This window comes from Monomorium pharaonis, chromosome 10, assembly GCF_013373865.1.
Source record: "Monomorium pharaonis isolate MP-MQ-018 chromosome 10, ASM1337386v2, whole genome shotgun sequence".
In the NCBI taxonomy this organism is placed as follows: Eukaryota; Metazoa; Arthropoda; class Insecta; order Hymenoptera; family Formicidae; genus Monomorium; species Monomorium pharaonis.
Genome location: NC_050476.1, coordinates 4,614,053 through 4,639,021, shown reverse-complemented (window position 1 = coordinate 4,639,021; position 24,969 = coordinate 4,614,053). Strand labels below are relative to the sequence as shown.

At 43.7% G+C, this 24,969-nt stretch overlaps 1 long non-coding RNA gene across 7 annotated transcripts in view; it reads left to right on the top strand.

Moving 5' to 3' along the window:
• The window catches only part of LOC118647587, a 440,336-nt gene that overhangs the window by 87,872 nt on the left and 327,495 nt on the right, over positions 1–24,969 (top strand). The window contains exon 3 of one of the 7 annotated variants that reach the window (XR_004964781.1): positions 16,528–21,042. The exons of the other annotated variants lie outside the window; for them this stretch is intronic. This is a non-coding gene — a long non-coding RNA (uncharacterized LOC118647587). Of the gene's footprint in view, positions 1–16,527; positions 21,043–24,969 lie in introns of those variants that run through there. 7 annotated transcript variants of the gene reach the window in all.

Below are 24,969 nucleotides of genomic sequence, written 5' to 3'. Positions count from 1 at the left end.
TGTGTAAACTCAGAGATTCTCAGTCTACGATTAGTCGAAGAAAATTGCATTGTCTGAGATATTACTGGGATTTTCAATTAGCGATAAATTGTAGAACTGTACGTACCTTTCTTAGATTTTTGACTGCATTAGAGAAGGAAAATAATATTAAATGCTTCAGTGAGATTTTTTTCAATAAATGAATTTTAGTAATTTGTGGCAAAATTTGAAGGCTGTAATTTTATATAAGAAATCTGATTAATTTGAATATTACGAATCTGGAAGAAAAATAAATTTTATTAACTGTGGAGTTGCAGTTGTTAATCATATTAACTATTGTAATAACGACTCGCTTTCGTCGTTTTACTTTCAATCACACTTTAATCTCAACTTTTGATCAACAAAATAACAATAGGATCGATATTTAAAAGTTGCAATTTATCGGTTTGTCTCATGTCTGAGCAGATGTTAGAATTGTCGACGGAATCGGTGTTAATGACATTAAAATACCGTACAACCGATTCTCATTAAAAAGTTTCGATTAAAATGAATCCTTTTAACGCAAGAGTTGCATCTTCGTCTACTAAGGTAGTCCTAACTGTCTCCTTTCAAAATGGGCTCGCCCTTACGTCGAGCCTGACAAAAAATCTAATTAGAAGTGGATTAAAATTTAATCACTCGCTAAAGGAACTTATCCTGGGCGCTATCGGTGGGTGGTGTCCTCTTCATTTAATTGTAGCTCAGCTGCTTTACCCCCGCCCTTTCCGGTTTCGCCGTATCCCTCGATTATACCCGACTTCGTTTTTTCTTCTTCTTCTTCTTCTCTTTCTCTTTCTCCTTCTCTTTGTCCTCCTCGCACTTTTTCAAGCCACGATCGGGCTTCGACGGGCAACAATTTACTTTGCATAGACATTAAACCCTGTTACTTAATCGAGCTACCGTCGTCGTCCCGCCTTAAGCGCCATGGATGGCAACACTTTCTTGCGTGGGCGGAATCTAAAGGATCCCGACTGAACCCCCATCCTCCAACGTAATCCTCTTTTGACCGGTCGCGTCGCGCCGATGTGTACGTGTTCGAAAAAAGAGGAGGAATTCACTTTGCCAATATACATGATTCGAAGTGGACGGGTTTGTGTATAGCCATATCGTGTTTCATTGCCATTTAACACGTTTGATGAGTGGCTCGTTTTGATTTTCTGCAAATCGAAGCAAAAGTATTAAATGCCGAAGTTATCAATAATATACCACGCTTCGCTAATTTTTACTCACTGAACCATCGTAATTTTTTATTTTTTATGTTTGTCTGACTGCGTTTTTACTGATTGATGTTGGTAATGATAACTTTTATATTTACATTTACGTGTATGCGCGAATGTAGAAGAAAGGTTAAAAGACTATATGTAATACTATGTAATAGTGATAATCCTTTAGGCGTTTTTAATAATTTATTGATAAGTTTAATTTTACATTTACTTTTACATATAATTTATTTTTAATACCTTTTTTAGAAAAGTATTAGATTCAGCTTTGATGTAATTTTATTATGTCGTTAATATTTCTTTTCCGAACAGAAGGTGTTTCTTTGTTTTATTTCTATGAAAATTATTAAAATATTTTTGCAAATAACACTCCGTTGAGCGCCGACAAAAAAGACACATGCGAGCGATTTATGGAACGCTTGATTAGAAAATCTTGATCATTGAACCGCATTATGTTACTTTGTTCAACTTTACAATATAAATTATATATAATTGCATAGCGTGGTTACTATGGACGTCACCGCAATGCGTGTCGCAGAATCGGTGCTAGCGTGTTAATTCTCGCGGAGAAAATTTGATTTAATCGCCCTTTTTATTGGATAACCTATCGCTCGCGCGATCCTATTATATATGGGCTCTTGTTATCAGCGCACGTAAAGTTTCTTAAGCAACTGGGTCACTCTTCAAGGGGACGCATCAGCGACGATGTTTCTGCACGGGAATCTCATTTCATCGACGCTCACTCTCATCGGATAACGAGAAGGTAATTGGGGAGAAGATTAGATTTTGTCGGTGCAGGGCCGGAGGGAGGGGAGTGCGCACATTCGACGCGCGGAGACTTACGCGCTATACGCGAGCTATCCACGAAAAAGATGACTTCGTTACACTGTCGTTACGTTGAGCAGATATGGTCCGCAGTAATGGGTTACAGTCGCGTGTCGTAAGTGGAACTTCCGGCGTGGTCGGTCGCCGTTTAACCGTCGCCAGCCATCCCGTATTCCTCATGGGGAAATTCTCTCCTGTACATAGGAAGGCCTGACTCTCGACCTCCGCCATCAAAGATTCAGTTGCTCTCGCACGCATCTCTGCGGCTTGCCCACGACCTCACGCCGACCCCAAATCCTGACCCCCTCGTTCGTATCTCGCGACTAAGCTCGACGTAACCGCCGTGCGCTATTATACCGCTGTCGCCGTATCGACCGCGGCGCTTCCTGATCTGATCTTCCTCGCACCTGTTAATTTTGTAGCTGCGATAATGCTCGCGCGATACTGCGTGAGCTTGCACTGCGTAACGTCGCCGAATCGTCCTCGCCCCTTTTAACTGTCCGCCGCTACTGTTTTTCATGCAATAAGATTCAATGTTTCGTAATATCGTATAAAAAGTATAACATTCCATTTCTATGCTCAGCTTTATTATTAAATGCACCTTTTAATATTATTGCATGATTGAGTGCGCTTTGGAATTGTTGAGAATTATGAGAAATTGTTAATTATCGTGTTCAATTTTTTGACGTTTATTACAATAATTTCTATTTTAGTAATTTACTCTTTCTTCTTATACGTTTTCCTAAAAAAATTTATGCATAGTAGGAATAAATTAATTACTTAGAGAAAGAGGTAAAACATGATAACGGAAATTCTCGTGTCAACGTAAAATGATATTGTCTTTAAAATGAAACGTTCGCAGACGTTTCCTAATCCGGGCATAAGCGGAGCTTGTCGTGTCATGATAATCCTATGGAACGATAGAGGGTGCGAACTCCTCCCCGAAGTTGAATATACAAGGAAGGGTAATTAATTGACAAGTCTTATACGTCAACCGCATGTTCACTAATCCACCCGCTGTCAACCCTGAAAGCTTCTTAAGGAGATTTTTCTGTAAACCTTATTTATCGCCAAATTTAATTCGCTATGCATAAAATCTTGTCATTAAAATATTGTAATTTTATGAACAAAGGAGGATGGTAACTATTAATCGTGTGGTACAAGTGCAAATACGACAGGATTCTCTTTACAAAATCTCTTTTTTTCTTTTGCTTTGTAACTTTATAATATTGATGGCAAACGTGAGTTTTACAATTAAGCTAACTTTCAGTATATTCATTCCGACGTCTTGCTGAGCAAATGAACGAAAATAGGTAGGTTCGTGGCGTGGGTGGTCGACAAGGGAGCCGCGAATTCGAGGCGCGAATACATCACTGAAATTCTGTGCGTGTAAACAGCCTGCAGCCTGCAGCGGATCGCGAATTAACTCTCTCTCCCGGAGATACCCGAAGCCATCGTTGACTTATTCTCCCAGAGGGAATTCTCGAGTAGAAAAACAAGATTATCCTTCCTGCGGGATATAAAAAAAAAGAATCTACCGCCATCATTCTTTTGGGACGGTGCCACTGCGGTGGGATATCTTTCAGTTACACAAAGTGATAGTTTGATCTTGCAGTAGTCGTAGAATCGTCGTTGAATGAGCTAATAAAAAAGAGCATCTTGATTTATTCATATATTGATGATGTATATGTGACATCGATGTTTGTTCTCTCTCTCTCTCTCTCTCTCTCTCTCTCTCTCTCTCTCTCTCTCTCTCTAATTTGATTAAATCTATGAAAACTGTATTCTTTTTTATTGAGATTTTCATAAAAAGAGATTTGGCGGTAAATTGGGGAAAAAACGCGCAAATTGTCGATCGATGCAACTGAACAACACTGCCTATGGATAGAATACAAAACTCGGTGCGCGAAACGAACACCGTGCAATGCGTTTCGATGCCGTGTAAAAAATAATACTCATAAAACATTGCGCACATCGTTAAAAGCGTGCCATTTGGAAAAAGAGCCATTTGGAAATTTCAAGTCCGTGCCGGAGCTCGAATAATTGGCAATGAAAAAGAAGTTTTGCCACATCGAAAAAAATGGCGTCTGCTGCCAATTAGAATTTTAATTACGACTCACCGTTCACACACGATCCGCGGTGCCGCACGCTGGGTCACGCGAAAGCAACATTTGGAAGTTGCTTCGTTGCGCAAATCAATTTCGATATTCAATTTTTCACGATAATTGTAAAACATAAAAACATTTTGCCGTTACATTTTATAATGCCGCGGCTATTAAAACCTTGAATTCAATCGCAAATTTGCTGCTAAATTTCACGCGGCGCTATCGAAATTAAAGATCTTTGAAGTAGATAGAGGAAGTTGGGAAAGAGCGAGGAAAAATCTCCTTATGTCAAGAGTAGTTATTCCGGAAGAAGTCGAAGAAGGCGCGTGGCGCTTAAGTTTCGAGGAGTCAACATCGGACCTCACTTTGCCTCTCTCCTCGATGTTTATTTAAAAATCTCGCCGCAGTGATTCGAACCGGCAGACTCCCCGGCGAGATTCCGCTCGCAAGTTAATGCAATGCGCAGACGAGAACGGAAGGCACGCGAAGACGATAGGAGCGAGGGAAATAGTTCTGGGAGTGTCTTCTCTAACTACCTGCGACGAATTAAGGGAGGCCGGGAGCGAAATTAAAAGAGTACCCGAGAACTCGAGCGGTTCAGCACGTTCCAATTATTTGCGCGAGGCGCAAGGTGTGAGAACCGACTGTGGAGTCGACATTTTTTCTCTCCGTCTTTCCTTTATTTCTCCATCGGAACAGATTTCGCCATTTTCATTTTCTTCGTACCGTTTGCCGAGCGATGCGCGATGGGTAGCCGGAGGGTAGGGAAAGATGGGAGGGGAGCGTGCAAAGAGAATTATTTGGATTACTTTTTGCGCTCGGCTTTGGCGTACGATATCAAGAGAGAAGAGCGAAACGGGAGGACAACGAGATGTGGAACTCGCGGAACTCAATACGGCGCATAAACTACGACACGAAGGACCCTCGTGGAGTGAGACGAACGGCGGGCAGGAATTTAATTTCATTAGCCAATGAATTTCTTAGTAAATCGCGTGTGAGCCGCCTGATGTAGGATCCAGGATCCGGTGATATAGAAACGTGAGGTCGGAAAAGAAATTAAACGAAGAGAACGGCGGAGAGGAGAAAGAGAGAGAGGCAGGAGGCAGACGGAGCGAAAGAGGGGAAGAGAGAAAGAAGTGTATAGGCAGAAGGAGAAAAAGGCGCTGGGAAACGCGTTCCGGGAAGAGGATACACAGAGACGGATAGAAACTTACGAAGAGAACGAAGAACCAGTTCGACATCGGCATCGATCCGTATTCACGCAATGTGAAATACTTGTCTGGTAGGGTGCGGGGAGCAGACGATTATTAGGGTAATGGCCGTGCTGCTAGTTACTTTTATTTTATTCAGTCGCGCCAATTTTATTTTATATTGCCTCGCGGTCCGGCGAAATTATACGGGAACGTGTCACGAAGAGTCTCATCTCGGATCGCGGAGGCTTTGCGGTTCGCCGTAAAAAAAAAAAGAAATGTAAGTCGTAAGATAGGGCCGGACGTTTTTCCACACGTTTTTCCCGGGCGCAACCACTTCTGGTCTCATAGCCGGTTTTCCTCGTTCCGATCGTTAAAAGTCGATATCGAGAGAAAGAAGCGCCAGGGCGTAAACCCCCGAGTGAGTGCAACGTTATTCGAGCATAGAGAACGTCCGGGGGCACCGGCGGCAGTTACACGAGTCATATAGCACCGGCGAAAGCGAGAAAACCTCCGCGATCGTTTCCAGTCCTCTTTCGAGTACTGGAAAACGAGACTTTGATGGCGCCGCAATTCGAAAACAATCGTGACATAAGTTACGTCAATCTGAGATGTCTCTTTGCGCCAACTTTTCAACGGAAAGGTGTCTGCACAATTTCTTGTTATTCTGCAGTTCTTCGCTGAGAAGCAGATTCGTCGAATTTATTTTGCCATGTAAAAATTTGACGTTTTAAATTTAAGAGATAGAACGTGATTTCTGACAGCGTTTTTTTTATTTTTTTTTTTATTTTCCGACGTGAATGATCCTGACGTTTCCTCGAACTAATATCTACGCGACGGGCATTGGTTCCTTACGGATAAATGAGAGCGTGTTAGTCAGCAAAGGACCGAGGGTGGCCCCCGGGGGTAAATGAGTGCGAGGTAGCCACGAGGGTCAGGAGGGGGTTACAAACGATCGAGCGAATCGCCCGCATTAGTCTTAGTCAGAATCAGAGATAAGCTAAATGAGGGATAGCCGCATGAAAAACATTGGCCCGTCACCGCGCAACCGGATTATTCACCAGCTGCAAACTCATCTGAATAATTTGCGTGCCGCTATGAGGCTTATTGCGGATCAAAAGGCATGATAATGCATAACCAGATCAAGTATAAAATTCGAGGACAATTATGCCTTTATTTTAATTTATTTTTGTAATTGCGTTATGTATATTTTATGATCGATATTTCAAAGCAATTATGAATATATCGAATAAAATTTTTGAGATAAAAGTCAATTTATTAAATCTAGTCAAGTTATTTCTTTATTATTATCGTTATTAAATTTTTAATACAAACTTATACAAAGAGTAGAAAGAAAAAATATTACGATAATATAAAAATTTATTTTTAATATTTTCTTTTTCTAAGGATAAATTTTCGAAATAGTTGTGCTTCGTGGAATAATGTGTTTCATCATACATTATATTTTCGTGATTATATTGATCATACATTACATTTTTGTGATGCCACAACTTACATTATCATTTTATGCACAATAAATTTCAGCAACATGCATTTGTCACAAGCTTTTTATCTACGAGAATATATGCGGTATAAAAAATCCATTCAATACCATTATCTAGTATCACCAAATGAACGTTGTTGGAAACGATGGTATTTACGATCTCTACGGTAGATGAAATCGAAGGTCTCTCGCAGAATGAAATCCCCGTTGCCGCACCGTGGAATCCACTCCGTGCTGCTTCACCACTCGCGTGAAATGTCGGCCGAATGTTTCGTGTAATCTAGGAAAAAAGGCTCCTCATCATTCCTTGGACGAAGTTTGTCGGTCGTCTCTCCTGGTTTCGAACGCCACGACGGATCGACAGTCGACGGCCCATCCATTCGAGCCACTCCGCAAATAACGTCATAAGATAGACCATCGGGAACGTTCTTCTACACGTTATATACCGGTTGTATAAAATATGGTGGGGAGGCTGGGAACGATCGTCGTTCTCATACAATAACATCCGCGGATCTCTTATGGCGCTATCCTCGGCGATCCGGCGGCAAAACCCGGTGAATGTGGGGGGAGGGAAAGAAAATGGCGTAGGTGAGCTATCGGCGATTCCCGGACATAAATCGACATGTACTTACCGAATTGCTTCCGAATCGTTCCTTTATATCCCATGTTCCCCGCAAGTCTCCCCTCGAGCTTTTTCTCTTCGATCCATGCTGTTCTTGGAATCCTGTTAACTCGTTATAGAAATGTGAACAGTTGAACATATAAAGGTCTTTTGCAATTGTATCAAATAGCAGGCTTATATTTTTTTACAAATTTAAGATTGTTTTTTTTTTTTTAATAATGAGTTATATGAGTATTTCTCTAACTTTATCGTTTAACAATACTGAATTAATTGTACTGTGAAAAGGTATACAAATTCAGATACAAAATAAATTTGGAATGTTTTATTTTTTTATATTTATAAATAACAGATGAAATATTTGCTAATAGTTTTTGCAGTGTAGTAAATTAAATTGCGAAAATTTCATTTTGAATTATTGTTGATTTTGAAAGTTTATATACTTCTTTCTTTACTCAGCTGTTTCTCCAAAACCATGGTCTTTGAACGGTCCGCAAATATTAGGCTTTGGACAAATATGGGTTTCAAATAAATATACGACTATTGGTACCTCACGTTGGTCATCGAAAAATATCGCCGACCCTGCAATGCGCTCACGCTTTTTCATATTGTCACATTTATCAACTATCTCGGTCATTGGCGATAATCAGTGAAAAAATATTTTTACTGCGGTTGGAATATTTTTACTGAATTGCATCAAGCGTGTTACTGTTTTATTTAACAAAATTTATTTTTATTTAAATGTTCAAAATTTTAAAGCCAGATAAGCCCAGTACTCCAATCTAGCGTTCTACGCATTTCCGTTTTGTCCGTTGTTCGTCTCGAGCAATCGACGCGCAACGCTATTCAACTGAAATTACTTTCTCATCGTCGTCAAATAATCGAATCTCGCAATTCGGGAACGCTTAGGTTGCTACAGCAGTCAAAGAACTTTTTCGGCAGCGCTGAAACTATCCGTCGGTTGTTGAGCATCGAATACCGGCATTCGCGATCGCTTTGCGTGGCGCAGTGATTGATTCGTCTCTCGGCTGCGAAACGCAGCCGTTAAACGTACGTACGTGTACACATACCATCCCCGATGCGGCACGGTCGCACGCTCGGGATTCCAGCCCCCGTTGAAATGAAACTTCGCCGCGGCGTCGACATTCCCCCGGTGCCTTTATTAAATTGGAATTTAATTGCTCGGCCCCGCCGCTCCATTACACCGTACGTATCATGCGTCGATGCAAATCATACGACAGACGCATGTCGCGTAAGCCGACGTACATACCGTGCCGTTTTACGCACTGATTTTTCGCAGTCAATTCCACTAGTATTCGAGTGAAAGTATCGCACAGATTTTTGCACGTAATAATATAACCATCTTTATCACTTGAAGTCACACTGTATCATTCAGCTACTCAATTTTCTAAGTATTAAATACATGGATGCTGATTAAGGTCGCGTAATTTAGAAATGACGATCTTTGCAAGTAGTTAAGCAGTAGTTGAGCAAGAAGTCGCACGGCAGCAAGCGCACGAACATTGAACTCTGCAAGGCGATAGCGCGTGACTCCCTCTTATCTTATCTAGAGACAGGGATAGGAGAGCCGACGAGATCCCAATGTTTTGCTCGTTCCACATCATTTGTGCGGGTAACCATCGGAATTAGGAGTCGTGGGAGAGGCAGCGGAGTGGTAGTAGAAAGAAGCGGGCAATCTCGGTCCGCGTGACAGGCGACTCTCGAAGCTTTCGTTCATCCTATCTCTCTACCCTCTTTCATCATCCCCCGAAGGAAGAGCAGTACTTCCGTTCGGTCCACCTCCGTAGATCCTTTTCAAGAAGCGCCGTGATGAAAAACACCGTGGCGCTGGCGGAGAGGAAGTTCCCTCGTCGGCCAGGAGGGAATTTCATTAACGACCTTATCCTACCTACTTAAAAAAACATAGAAGGTTCCGACGACGAGACTATGAACGGACCAGGAGAATGGCTGAACTCATGAAGGAGACGGCGCGCACTTAGCCTCATAGACTCTGAGAGGGCACGGCGAAAGAAAGGAATTACAGGTGAAAGGCTCCATCGGGAGGATCAAGATCGAGGATTAGGCGGAAACGCGGGGCGTAGGTGGTACATTGACGAGGAAGACGGAAAAGATCAGAGACATGGAATTTCTCAATTCCTGATGGTGAAATGACGGGAGAATTCTCGGGAAGTGGGAAGGGGTGGCCACAGGAATAGAGAGTATCACTCTCGGTGTCTTCAAGCGTAATCAACGCAGTTGGCTGAACAGTTCGCCGCTGTAACTGCGCGATCCCTCGGTAACGGCCGAGAGCGATGCTCTTTGGAACAGCGTAATGCAGCAGGTTTCTCCTATCGCCCGGTATGCCCGCAGTCAATCTCAGGCACCATCCGCTCACTGCCGGAGTCGTCGTCTGCGAGTCAAAGTGGCGAAACCCATCCGTGATTACCGAACGCGACCACTGATGCGACTGCTTGACGTTCTCGGCGAACTATTTCCAACTAGCGCGTATACAGCTCTAGGCGACTTAGTCGTTCTAAATGTCCGCCGGTGTATGGAATACGAGAGGAGAAAATGTATCTCCGTTATATCCTACGTCGTGTACAATGGGGATTTTATTGACCCCGTGACATCTTGTCGGCTAGACAACTCACTCAAATTTAGTAGAGTGCACACTGTATATGTATATGTCTTTAGATCTCGTGAATCGTAACGACGCCAAAGGGATGCTGCATATCAAGACGTCAGTTTCCAGGATTCATATAGACGCCGATGATGACGCGCACATGAATGGAAATTAAACAGAACGTGATGTATGAGGTTCTTACGTACCACCGAGATGGATCGTAAATAGAGAGAGAGAGAGAGAGAGAGAGAGAGAGAGAGGGGGAGAGATCGCCGCGGATGGAAGTGGAACGATCCCACAACGCGCCGGTGCTTCGGACGTCGCGGGGCGTGTTTCCGAAGGGGGTGCAAAACGGCAGCCATCGTCAGTGTGTCCCACGGAAGCGATGATTCATCCGGGAAAAATTCAGCCTTGCACATTTTTGACGTCGTTTGCATCGAGTCACGATTGATGACCGCGCATCTGCCGGTGGATCGCGCGCTACTGTCCATGATCGACGGTCGGCTGCAGTTGAAGAGGAAAGCGGGATTTGATAAAGGGCGGGCTTTTTATTGCGCCATCCAACGTTGTGATATTTCTCATAGATGCGTGTTCTGGTCATTACTGTCACGTCGACCCTCGACGTAGCTCTTTTGTGGCAAAGTAAGGTCGCGAACGCGACCCCATTTTTTTTCTCCCTCTTATCGGTTTTTCGATGATCTTTGCGAATATAAAAAAATATCTCTTTTCATCGAACACAAAAGTAATTTATTCACGTTACTAATTATCCCGTTACTAATTGTTACGGTATTAATTATCTCGTAACGAACTGATGCGGTGTTACCCTTTCGAAAATATGCAAACGTGCTTAACGTTGTTCGCGGCTAAATCCTTTTGCATAAAGTTGGAAACACCGCTTTGTTACTGTTATGTAAGTTTAATCAGCGTTATTACTTACTCGAGGTATAAGCTTCTTGTCATAATGACTGCGGTCTTAGATATCTTAATGACTCTCTATTCTCGTGAATTGTTTTCACGTCACCGTGGCTGCATTCGGAAGTAAGTCTCCGGGAAGCTGCGAGCGACTTGTCGCAGCGCCAACATAACTTCTAAACTTGGCCGCGACTTACCGGAATTCTGGAACTTGCTTCCGAGGTTTTGTATTCGCTCTGCGGATAAGACTACGCTTTGTAACTATATTACTGAGCACATCAACGTCACATTATGCGCTTCTCCTCTTCGGAGCGGTCGTTAAATATTATTTGAATAATTCGATCTAGCCACAGGTAGCTGTCCTTATACCGAAGCAATAACGACAATTATTACTTGTTGCCTTTTTATTTTATTCATTCCAAACATTTTCCGAGCGTTTCCGATTTCTCGTAAAATAAGAGAGAAATTAAACTAAACGGTATTGGATGACTGTTTTAGATGACTGCAATCTGCGTTTCCACTCTCTTATCGGACTTTTATCTATTTTCAATCTGACCGCGCGAGCACCATAACTCATTCTCGCGCTGATACGCGTAATCAGTGCGTACAAAAGCCGAGGATCCGCCGCAGTGACGAACTCGGCGTAACAAGGTTCGGGCGTTTCATTTAGTAGATGAATTGCGCACCGGCGACTGCCCGCCATCATTATAAATCACGACATAATTACACGACCGCGGCAGCAGGGTGCAAGGGATATCCCCACCCCCATGGCAGCCCTTGCTTGCACCCCCTATTTCACTTACACTGATTCGCGCTCGCGCGTGCGGCGCACGCACGCACGCACGCAAACGCGCCTCGCAAACGCTCGCGTCGCGTAAATGTTGCGCGGCGGGCAGCGCGCGATTTATTTATCATTTTTTTATATTTCTTTTTTTACGACACGTGCGTTCAATACGTCTGACCTGAGCCGGTTGGAATTCTCCGTCGTGCCGAGCTGAGCGTCGGGATCGCGACCCCACGCCGTTTTTCTTCTCGCCCGTAATTAGTACCTTGCACAATATTGCATTCTATCGCCAGCGTCCGTACGTTTGTATGCACGCATTCGTACGATACGGAATATTTCCCCGGGTCGGGTTGGCGATGCGTCGGTATGTACGTGTGCGTTCATGCGATCGCAGCCTTTCAAGCGTCTCACTTTTCTGCACCGAGCTGTACGCGCGGCGTAAGGTTAATTGCCCTGGGATTTTTCCACATGAGATCATTGACTCGGCGGCGTTGGAGCATGCGGATTTCCACGAACGCGGAATTATTGGTGGGAGGTTCGACGTTATTGGCGTCGTAATTAACGCAACCTTTAATTCTTATTAATTCAGGCATTCCTGCAGGAGGATCTGTATTTAGCGAGAAGATCTTACACGCAGAAAATTAGTTTAACCCCGAGCAAAGTGATGGAGAAATGAGAGAATAAGCGGTTCGTTTTACGTTGATTTTCCTTTTTTTTTTCAATTATTGTTTTACTATGATTATTTCGTATCTCGATTTAGCTTTATAACCATAAGGTTGCTTGCTGCGATACACGTAACAGGATATTGTGGATTAAAAAAAAATACTTTCGCGAGCAAGTTCCGTTTTTATTACGTGCTCCGAGACGCGTAGACGGTCGTTACGTCGTCGTAGTGACACGCTTATCGCTGTAATGTCGTTTTATATCCTGTTTTACAAAGATCGGTGTTACGCCTCACTCTGTCCGGGATACCGTATTTCCTCCACGGAAATACCAAGTTTTTCACAACCCGAGTCTGCCTTCCTCCTCCGCGACCCTCAGACCGTTCGATAAAGCGCGATCCGCGCTGCGCATTCCGAGATCCTCCAAGTTATCCATTAGCCTTAAAAGCCGCGCGCCATTTGATCGCGGTCATTTTTCATCGCGCTCCGGGGAAGGATATAAAATCCAGAGTCATCCCCGTCCATCGATTTCCGATCGAACGACGCGCCGGCCGTAACAATGTGATCGGCGGCATCGAGATATCCCCGCGAGACAAGATCGTGATGTTTGCACAACAGCGACGCGAGTTCGGCTATTTATATGCATATCTTCTCGATGCCTGTCATATCGCCGATAGCGATCATCCATTGGTCATTGAGCATGTGCGTACGACGGCGCGGGATCTCAGATATCATTCCCACAGCCACGGCCACTTTGATTGCGAATATTTCTCTGGTAACGGCGCGTCTTCGACGTGGTCGTTAAAGGGGACATCTTGCCGCCTTCCACCAAGAGAGGAGAGAAGAAAGCGGGAGAAAGAGAGAAAGAGAAAGGGGGGGAGGGTAGGAGAGGCGTCTTACTCTCCTTATTTTCCTTACACGCGATCGTCCCACAGGTATACCGAGAGCGACGGTGGACTAGCTATCGCTTCTAGATGTACCCGAGCACCGAGTATATCTTCCCGACACGACGTGCCATGAAGATATTATTGGCACTTCGTGCTACCACGTAGCATACGCTCCCCGGCCCGTTTCTTCCCCAACGACGTCCCGCTCCCCAGCGGCGACGACGACGACGACGACGACGAGGTCGTACGTGTGCTATAGCGATTCGACCCAGAGGGTATCCGAGCGTGCCGTGACATTACCGGTACCTGTACTGCCTATCGCGGGGCTACTGATCCGTGGAGGAATTCCGCCAGGTAGGCAGGTATATATTCGATCTTCGAGATGACTGCACGCCAAACGCGCGCGCACATACACGCACATCGTGCCAGCGCGTCGCAATGAAACTCCGATCAGAAGCCGCGCTTACGTGCTTTGTGCGCGAAACTAGTTGCGTTTTATGTTATCTGTCCCTTCCTGTCTCACCCCGTATTCTCGAAAGCATATACATTCATTATCCGATTGTGCTACTCCGCGTTATTGTCGCGCGAGATATTAATGCTGATATACGACGAGGACTTGCAAATATGTCACAAGAGCGCGGTGCGTTTCTTACTATCGCGTTCAGCGATACAAACGTTTGCACGGTGGTTGAGAACACGGCGAGGACGGTTAATCAATTTGAGGAAGGGAAGGTTCGTTAAATGGGATGTCTCGTTAATGCGTCGGAAGCAACAAGAATAAGGAATAATAATTGGTACTTCTTTGGATACCGCGAATATCTGCAAATACGTAAAGAAGCGATCATTTTCAGGAAATAAAATAAAAAAAAAACATTTCAGTCAAATAATTGTATTTTAATTAAAGCGCATATTTTAGTTTTTAAGTAATTGTTATTATTTATTATGAGTTAAAGGCGTTTATTATCGATTGGATTTTTTTGTACGAAGCGTAATAAAACTCGGACGAGAATTCGGATTTTTATCAATCTGTCGTATCTCTCGGCACTTAGCCGTAGTAATAGTCGAAGCGAATCCGCTTTGCGTACAGAAGGTAACGATTTATCGCGATAAAATTGCCCATTTCGTTCGTATATACGCAAGCGGCCCGACTTTGACTGGCTATAGAGCCATTACGGATTTGATTTCTACTTAAAACCTCTCTGCCGGACGCTAGAAGTAGCTGTAAAACGTACGTCGGCCTCAACATTTTCTACACCGTCGCACACGGACATTAGACGAATGGCGAGACGCCGAAGTAATCGTACGAAGAGTACTTTTTTACATTTTTGGCGAGGTTACGAATGTTACGTAAATACGAATTGACATTTCAATTTTCGACCGGCCATGCGGCAGTAACTACCGATCCACAGATAGGAACATTTCGTCCCTATATTACGGACGACCTAAATGTGTCACAATCGGTATTCGCCGCTATTACGACGAAAAAATGTTGAGCGGCAAGAAATTCTCCGACACTCGTTGCCAGATATATGAATAATAGGTCGCGCAATTTGGCACGTCGATTATCTTGCCCAGCGTAAAAATAACGTCTGAATACGCGATGTGACGGATTCGACGTGAATGAAAGTTTCTCGAAGAAAATGAAAGTGTCCTCCCACGTAACGATTCTTCTACAAGAGTTCAAATCAATGTGGCGACTTCCTCCCATTTTCCCCTCGCGATACAACACAAGATGAATACTGTTCGAAGGTCCGTCTTTTAATGATCCGCGATTTTCTAGTCCTGCAGTTGCATTTGAATCACGTAAAAAATAGACTGTTTTTTTAGATGCGATAGTTAAACGGAGTTAGTGGGTACGAAGCGTCGTGAACGACGTTTGCGCGGTTTACGAGCGATTCGCGCCACAAAGCCGTACGCTTTGTGGTCGGTTAATGTACCGGATTTCAGGATTCGACGATCCATACTCTAACCGATTGGAATCTTGGGTTATAACCGCCTTTAAGATCGTCTCACCCCGAGAACTATTCGCATCACTTCCGCCAAAATCTCAAGTAAGATTCTGTTGAATTGAGAAATTGTGAAAAAAAGGAATTTAATTGGAAATCTGAATTTAACTCATAAGTCTAATAGAAATCCTTTAGAAATTATCGAATTATAATAAAGTCTGTCAAACGTTTTAGCTATAAAGTTTTGAATCTTATTATAATAACCAGAAATTCTACTTGGTTTCATCAAAAATATCATATATGTCTTAATCGTGTTTTATTGATATAATTAACCCATTTTTCTCCATTGTCTTTTCAATAATTTTCATTATTTTATTTATCAGACAGTCACTCACTTTATTTCAGAAGTCATCGTTATAGCAAATTTTTCGATATTTTTGAAATTGACATTTTTCTATGAAGTTTCAGATACATAAACTCGTACATATATAAAATATAATAGCGTAGAAGCTTATAGTTGAATATTTCTCGAGCTCCTCTAGAAACGTCTGTTGCGACGGCAGTATGTCTCGTGATGTGCTTTATGCTTTGAGCAAATCGAGGAAGTAGCTACGAACTACGTAAATATCTTCGAGTTCGCGCGATACCGGTACGCACAGGAAATTGATGTTTGTCGACACCGGTATCCGATAATCGCGGGCATCCTGAATTTGTTGATCTACCGGCTCGGTGAGCCGCGTTTGCTCTGCATCTTGCCAAAGTCCAGAATGACCACCGGCCTTAGCCCACCTCAGTCGTAGCCTATGCCACAAGAACATCAAGTTTGCGGGTTCCCGCGGGAAACCCCGAATGGGGCTCGCTATAACTACCGGGGTTATATACGTCACGTAATTGCAGAGCCGTAGATGTTATGTTCACGGGCGCGAGTAATTATTTTCACATTTCAACGCGATCTTATTCTCTCGTATTGCTAAAACGACGATTAAAAATACCTCGCGAAAGCTTTAATAATTACGTATCGCGATAATTAATATATGATTTCGCAATTAGGGAGAGTATCCTTAGCAATTTCAGAGAGTATTGTTATAATAGTTAAATTGCTCATTAATATTGTTATTTGAAAAATTCAAGATTCTATTACAGTATGACAGAATTGTACCTGTATTGCATTTCTTCGTTTCGCATTGTTATATATTTTTCTAATCCACGATGTTATTTTTTTTCTGTTTCAGGTGAGTACCAACACTACCAATTTATTTCGAATACATCGCCCTATCGGGTTTGATATATCGTTTCGATCCGCGCGCATCCCGGAGGTAAGGTTTATCTCGCTTCCTCTTACAATGTTTCGATAATACTGTCAGCCGATCGATCCTCGTCACCTTGTCGAGATATCTACCGACCAGCTCTCGAGACTGACCGAAGGGCGCTAAGGTCTTCTTTTCGCGGCGCACTTCATAAATCCGTGTCTGACCGCTATCGGAGCGATCGCACGTCACGTCGCGGTGTGTAAATAAATAAAGCATGAAACAATATCGGTGCCCATCTCCGGCTCTTGCGCTGGGTGGTGACCGTCCGCGGATAGTGCCATTAATAATCGCGAGGGCCGCGAAAGATCAAGGATGAAACCGGTGGGAAGGGGACCGAGGAGGGAAGCGAGCGGGGATAGATACCGGACCGATGGTCCCGCTATTAAACATATCATAAAGGCGCTCTCGAGGGCTGGTTTCGTGTGACGTGGCACGCACGCCGGGTCGTTCCCGGTTTCTTCGGAGGAATGCGCGGCGTATGGCGCGCGTGCTTTATGCGAGAAGGACGCCGGGCTCTCAAGAAAATATTATTATCGTCGGCGAGACGCGCGAATTAACAAAATACGACGAGCCGAGATTGTTCTCGACCGGCTGTAATTAATATCACGGTGGTTCATTCTTGCACGCGAGCGGCGGTGTGTCAATTAAATTACTGTCAGTAGATGTAGTTTATATTTGTGGATTCCGGTTTGCGCTTAAGATGCGGCGAAGGCACACGTGTATATTCCTACTCGTTGCAGTAAGGTGCTGAAACGTAACTTTCATCAGAAATATATGTGCTAATATATATTTATTTATTCTGTTTATTTTTTATTTTGTTTTATTTGGATTTTTTTACTATATCCGAGATTGCAATTATAATATTAACGTGTCTCGCGACGTCTTTCACGATAAAATTTCACTAAGATTTCTCTATACTGTATGAGAATTGTCGGTGTTATCATATATTATCAATCTCTATTTGCGATATTATTATAAATTATATTATGAGTTATTTTTACACTGCTATTCTATACGAAAATTGCGAAATATGAATATCGACAGAGATGAAAGATAAGAACGCGGGTTGTGTGTGTGTGTCTATCAAGAAGAATCCGCAAGCAAATGTGACAAATTATTCATGTTACAAATACAGCTTTCAAGTTGCTCACATAGCGTATATGACATTTATCGAACATGAATAGTAGTTTGTCATCGCTCCACGCAGTGCATGGCGTATTTAACAGCTCGTATTTGCCTTGGTATTAATCCGATCCCGAAGCTCTTCGAGTTTACACGACGATCGCGCTTAAGGGATTAACGCGTAAAGCCACGCGAAACGTCGGGCTCGCAGCGAGCCGTAGCGGTGAGCTATATAAAAAAAAGAAAAAAAGATAACAGTGCGCGAACGGGAAGTAACGCGCTCTCCCCCCCCCCCCCCCCTCTCCGACAGCTTCTCTTGTCGACTAGGTTTAATCTCGGGGTTCACGAATCGGACGATGGGATTCTCGCGCGCGCACACAATGTACTGTCCCCCTTCATTCTATGTTACTGCGATCCTGCGGGTCCTAGATAAAATTTATAACAGGTGTTCCCATACCAAGTTTGTCACGGGACGCACGAGATGTATGTGTTGGCAAATTTTCTCTAGCGGCCGTGAAGAGAAATTTATTTTCTTAGAGGCGACTTGACAATATGCTCTTTAATCAGTTAATCGTCATGCCAGTCACAATATTTCTCTAATTTAATGTGTCTATTGATTTAGGGAAAGAATTTTTATAAGACAGGCTAAATAATATGATTATTGATCGCAATTTAATGTATATGTGAATCTTCCTGGGAAGTTCCTATGTCTTGGCCGTAAATATGACTTTTGTTCTTACGCATTCAACATCTCCCCGATACAATATATAACGCATGATGCGGATGATATTGCGTCTACTTATCCGAGACGATCCTATCGTATCCATGTAGCGTCGTTAAGGTGAGTCCCCCTCGCATGGTTACGCATTACACGTCGCTGTTTACCTCTTCCTTTCTTCCTCCATTTACGGTGAGCAGAACGGAACATATAGATGTATAAATCAAGCAGGACACGTTGATAGAGGCAATAAGGGCTCGAGGAATGGGAATGGCAAAGGGAAAGGAAGAAAAAGTTGGTGGTGAAAGGAATTTCGCGGGGTGGAGAAAAATCGGGAGGGAACAAAAGTGTACGTGCAGTGCGCGGGTGCGCGAATGCGGGAGAGTGGTGAGGACCGGGAGGGAGGAATTGACGGGAGAAACAGACTTATATTGCGCCATGTGTAGTTTCGACGTTAGCCGAGAAATTCGAACGTAGGCTAAGGCTTGCAGAAGAGAACAGGGACGAGAGAGGGGCCCAGTGGGCGAGTCGAACAACGGCTGCCAAATTAATGGCACCCTCCGTCCCACATTTCTCGATTTCTCTCGACTACGGAGCTCTCGCTTTCTCTCTCTCTCTCTCTCTCTCTCTCCTCTTACTCTTACTCTTGCCTCCCTTTTTTCTCCGCGTGATCCTACGCGCCAGGTCGCCCACCTGGCGATATTGGAACGACCACCGAATTACCGATAAATAACTGGCTATTGAATTATTATCGGACATTCCGGTGACTGCACCGTTGGCCGGTCTTATAACTCGGGATGCGTCGTTGTTTGCGTCGATTCGAGTATTGCTCCTGTGGGATATCGTTTTGCTCGGTGCCTTTCGTCGTATGAGAATATATATCGGTGCCTTGGAACGGGTACCGAGAATGTCGCGACTTGCAGTCGATGGGTATTTTATGTACGGTTACGGAACACTCGTCTTTTCACCTCCGAGTCACAGGATGTTTGTTGTTTCTCCGTGCCAAAGCGTTCGACGGTAGCGGTAAAGTAGCGATCGTAAAGGAAGAAAACTCGATGCTCTCACCTTTTCCTTTCCGAGGCAAACCGAAAACGCGAGCCATGACGCGAGGTGGATGCTGCCATTAAAACTTGCCATGATGTAAAGCGTGTACTTGCACTGGTGTACATGCCACCGCTTTTAATTGGCAACATAAATCGCGCGGTCTCAAAAGCCACCTTCCGAGCGTGAGTCGTTAATTTGTTAATAAACTTGCACGGGCGAAAGAGACTGAGCGAATCGAATGTTAACTAATTGCGGTTATTAGTGCATTGAGCATAATATCCCGGTACGCAGCATTCCCAGCAGCACGCTTAATAATCGTCTTGCCAAGCACTACAGTGTGGCGCAAGGAATGTATACTCGTACTCTCGGTTAATGTATAGGCGTAGGAATTGCTTCTTGCATTAATCACGAATTTTATTTCATTAGTGATGTAATTGCAACATGGTACCAATAATAAGCGATTTACCAAAATTGAAAACAGATCGCAGTTTTGACGAAACAATTACGTTAATCGTATTATTTGCGAATAACCGATGCGGATAATTGTACGTTGCAAAACAAAAGCCACGTTTCTGCAGCGAATATTAATTTTTGCTTCTATTTTTGGAGAAAAGTCTTTTAAACTGAAATTATTTATTTGCTCCCGTGACATTTTATTTGTTACACCGTTTATTTAATACGGCATCGTTGTGCACTTTGCGCATTAACTTAACACGTAATCTTGACACATGGCCGGCTTGTTAGAAAAAAAATTGTATTTTACGTTTTTTCGATGCATTGCCTTCCGTTGCATTCGCTGGGGCAAGAGCTCGTGAGACTCGCGCGATCGGTTAGTTATTGCCGGATTCAATCTATAAATATGCGTGGCCGTTAACGCATTTATAAATTTCCAAGAGAACGAGGGAATCCATGGAGCCGTTTTATTGAGGTTTAATTAATGAGCGTCATTATTAGTTGGAGCCCCGGCAATAACCGACCGGTCCTTTCATTATCGTCCGAATTTTTATGCCACTAAAATCAACGTGTCAGCCCGACACGTAATCCGCGCGGACCAGCGTGGGCGTCTCGGTGTCCCGGGGAAAATTTTTTACTTTATGTCCCGCTGCCTTCCGAAGGTCTGAAGGTATTTATCGAAGATGCATGGTCCTCGAGTGCACGTGGCCTACATAGTAGGGCAGTAGGTACCGATATGGTCCGTATACATTATCCTATGTATTCCCGTATCTACAATATGTAACTTACCCTTTCCCCTGCCGCTCCCCCATCTTATCTTCCCTCTTACTCGCACATATGTATGCACGCGTTCGGATTCACGGACACACGTGCAGCTGCAGTCGCTGCGAATGCCTGTCCACGAGCATACCGTGGTGCATTATGTACCGTGCTCGAGAAGTTCGGAGGCCATAAAGAAAGATTCATGACGATCGGTCCATTATCAGGCTCGCGGGCAAAGTTAGAGTTTTCGTTATGGTGACACCGCAATTATTTTTTTTTTCTCGTGTTCTTTAGTATTTCGAGCGAGGAGACGTATCTATAATTATGACGAAATAAAATAAAATTAAATTAAGTTGTCGTATTTGAAAATACGATACGATACGATATTGTTGTTGCAACGTATGTAACAACATTATCGGATATTCTCAACATATAATTAGAATATAATATATCGCTGCGCCGGGAAAGGAAAATTATTCCGTTGTTTTCTCGTTGTGCCGCGCAGTCTATAATGAATCGAATTCATAATTAATAGAAAATTTGAATTTGTTTACTTCGTTCCGGTTTATCTCGCAAAGGGAAAGCGCTATACGTTGCGGCGCGACGAATGTAATCGCCGGTATTCGATTGTTATCGCACATTTCTCGAAACAGTTTAACCTGTTCTCCCGGCGAAGAAACGGATTCCGCAGTGCGAGCCTCAAACACCCGATACACGATTTAGCCGAGCGCGAAGCGATAGCTCCGACATCGTAGACGGTGCAGGAAAGGGCAGGAAGGATGGGCCGATGTTTCACACTCCATCTCCTGCCACTCCTGGATCGTCTGTTCCTGCCTCTGGCGGCCAACCGGTGTTGGATTCCCGGTACTCGCTCCGCTCTTTTTATTCCCTTTAACCTTATTCCGCCTCTTCACCCCCGTGGCCGCGCCGCGCCACCGCGAGATCATTTCCCGGCAAAATAATTTATACCCACTCACCGAATGCACCGGCGAGGGAACTTATCGAGCGACCTTCGAACGGTTATCCAGGGGAGTTGTGCACGATGCCGGCGAGGGGCCTGAAACGTCTGTAATGCGCCCAAGGCTGCGATCGGTTCGCGTTACCGATGCAAATGCGCGAATCGCCAACAAAAGACTGCGGGAAGATAATCTTTACAAACAATATTTATTTCCAGTAGATCACATTATTGTTTGTGTGTCTTTAAAATTTGTATAATTGTGAGCTTTCGTCGAAGGAGTTGCGGAGTTATCACCCTCGGAACACTTCGTCACTATCTTTACCTTGACGTCGGATACGATTCGACAGTATACCGATGGGAATTAAATCGCGCTCGCGTGTGAAAGTTTCGGTCTCCGCGCCCGAGGAGCGCAAACAAAAAGTTTTAAATCGCTCAAACGTGATCGCGGCGGAGAAGTACAACGGCGAAGAACGAATCTTGAGAGTTCCAGGTGTCTCTGGAACAGGGAGAAAGATGGAGAAGTGTAAACGATCAAACAGTAATGCGTCACGAACGACATCTGCGGAGTTTCCTGCGGTTTGACTCTTCTATGGATTAGTAGGAAACAAAGTCACTTCGAGGTAGGAGATAATAGTTACCTGGCCTCCGGGCAATAAGGTAGTAGTATGTTTTTGTCGTAATCCTGAGAAGTACGGGGGGAAGGGAAGCACGAGGAAACAAATTGGATAATTGAAAAAGCATTTGGTTCATAACTTTATGAAAACTTTATTCATTCGCGACTGGCAAATGCCGCGATCCATGAGTTTTATCTGGAAGAGAGTTTATTCGGGTCAACTTTCTTTCGAAATCAGATCGGGACGCGTTGAATTGAAAAAATGAACACGACGTAATATCGAATGAGACTATTGACGAAGCGCGATATTTGACATTTTTTAATATGGCAGTGCGGGAATATGAGTAAATATATGTCGAACAATTCATTCCTCTCTCGCGCGGTACGTATGTACATCACGTTGCATACCGTCGATATATTTTCTCGTAGTCGTTCTTAGCTATCTGCCGAGCCATATGCCGGAATGCGCGAGTTGGTACAATTAAAATTTAAAAATACAAGGGGGTCTTTCGCGAGATCTCGCCTTCGTTCCCTCTCATTAACGGCGCGAACAATGAAGCACGCTGCAGCCTGCAATAAACACTTGTGAAATTGGTTATTTTCCTAGGCGCCTTGACGAAGGTAATTGTACGTCAACCGCAGAGATTACCATCGTTACGATTGCTCTTTGTTTTCGTACTTCTCGTGCCTCCACCCTCTTCCTTTTATTCTTCCATCTTTTGTTTTCGTCTTCGTGCATTCTTTTATCGTAGTTCCGGATGATGCGCGCGAAGAAATCGTTTCGGTAATTTCTCGCGATTTTTCGCGCTCCAATTGCCGGGAACGTAATCGGCGAGATGTTTCGATCGAGAAGATCGTGACCCTAATTGACTCGGACGAGATCCGGCTTTCGATTGGCAAAATAGCGGTACATCGAAGTTATACAGTCGTACTTTGCCCGGTGCAGCTTCAACGCGCGTTCACAAACAATCCAGCTTAATCCCTTACACGTTTTATTCAAACGAGTGTTTCGTCTTGCCGTGTATTTGTGATGCACTTGTATTAATTGCATCGGATGTATGAAATGCAATACAGTGAATGCTGCATCGTCGGATACAGCTCGGATTGAATCGCCAGATGGAACGAATAAATAAAACTTGCAATTGGACAATCGATATTGTCGCTCGGGACGTGAATATAAGCGTTTTGTAAAATATGTTTATGGACGATAACTTTATGGATTAAGTCCTTGAGTAAAACTCGATACAGTTCATCCCTTTAGCTGTTTCTACTGCTTTACAATTCATTTACTTTTTTATTAAACAGAGTACTATAAATTAATAAAACAAGAGATAAAAGAATGATTTATTTATGAATAACAATTGCTTTTGATAATTTCAGAGTTTGGTAATCAACGAAAGTAAAATATTGAATAATAGATAATTTTTAAAAAAAATTTGAAAAAAGTTCTTACTTTGTACGATTGCTTTAAAATTATTTGCTGTGTTGTGTGCATTTTTAAGCGGCAATTACGGAGTAAAGCGGCTTTACTGAAAGAGTATATTCAGTACAATTCTCCATCACTGACGTTTTTTCAAGGGAAAATTACCCGTCCATAATAGATGGCATTGGCCACTTAGAAATGCAGCTTCGAAACGGACAGGAGCGTGTTTTTAGGTAGACGATCGTCTGGTGGCCGACAGCTGTGCCGCTGTAATAAAACTCTATGACGTGGATGTCGTAAAAATTAGTGGGAATTATTCATGTACTCGTAACAATAATAATAAGTCCTTCTCGAGTTAAAGCCGTCGGTCGTGCTTTCACCAATGGCAATAATAATCCTCCTCCGCGGATTATGATTCCCCCTTCGCGTCGCCACGCTGCCGCCAACAGCGATGGGCACTTTTACATTGGTCATGCCGCAATTAATTATACGAACAGCGTAAAAATCCATTCGGTTCTTGTTCATAACAAAGTATGAATACGAGACATGTAGAATCATTTGTGGTACTCTTCCAAAAGAACCATAACTAATCTACCTTTTATAAAAGATGTAGCGATGTAGCTTGCGATTATCGAGCAGAATGCACCCGTCGAGCTTGCGACACGTAATATAGCGGCCGTGATTACCTTTTCCTTCCTTTGTTGCGTTCTAATTGGAAAAACGTACTTATTGCAGGTGAAAAACAAAACTCGCCTTATGCAGAGAGAGAGAGAGAGAGAGATGTGATTGTGAAATTCCTCTGAGACCAGCCAGAGATTCGTTATGCCGTTGTAAGGTTAATGAATGAAGGGTACAACAACGTAATGGATATATTCATTGTATGTTATTAAATTCCGTCTTTGTGCATCGGCGGGGCAACTTTCGCACGCTTCCTCTTCTCGAATGTAAGAGAGCGCACCGACAATAATATATGCATTATCGGAGCGTTGGACACGGTTATCACGCGATACCGATTTCTTATTCACCACCGAGCCAACGCGCCGTGCCGCGCCGCGCCGAACCGAGCGGACTCGCGCTCGCAACGAACGCGAGACGATAAATCGAGCCCGCGCGCTCGCGCCGAAGGACGCACGGGCGATTCATTAACGGACCTCGTAAAAATCAGGAAGCTACCCTCGGCTCATTTGCAAAGCATCACGGCTTTCCCCGTAGTGAGCGCGCGGCTGTCCTCCTCGCGCGGATCATTTGCCTCTCCCGTGCGCGCGAAGGAT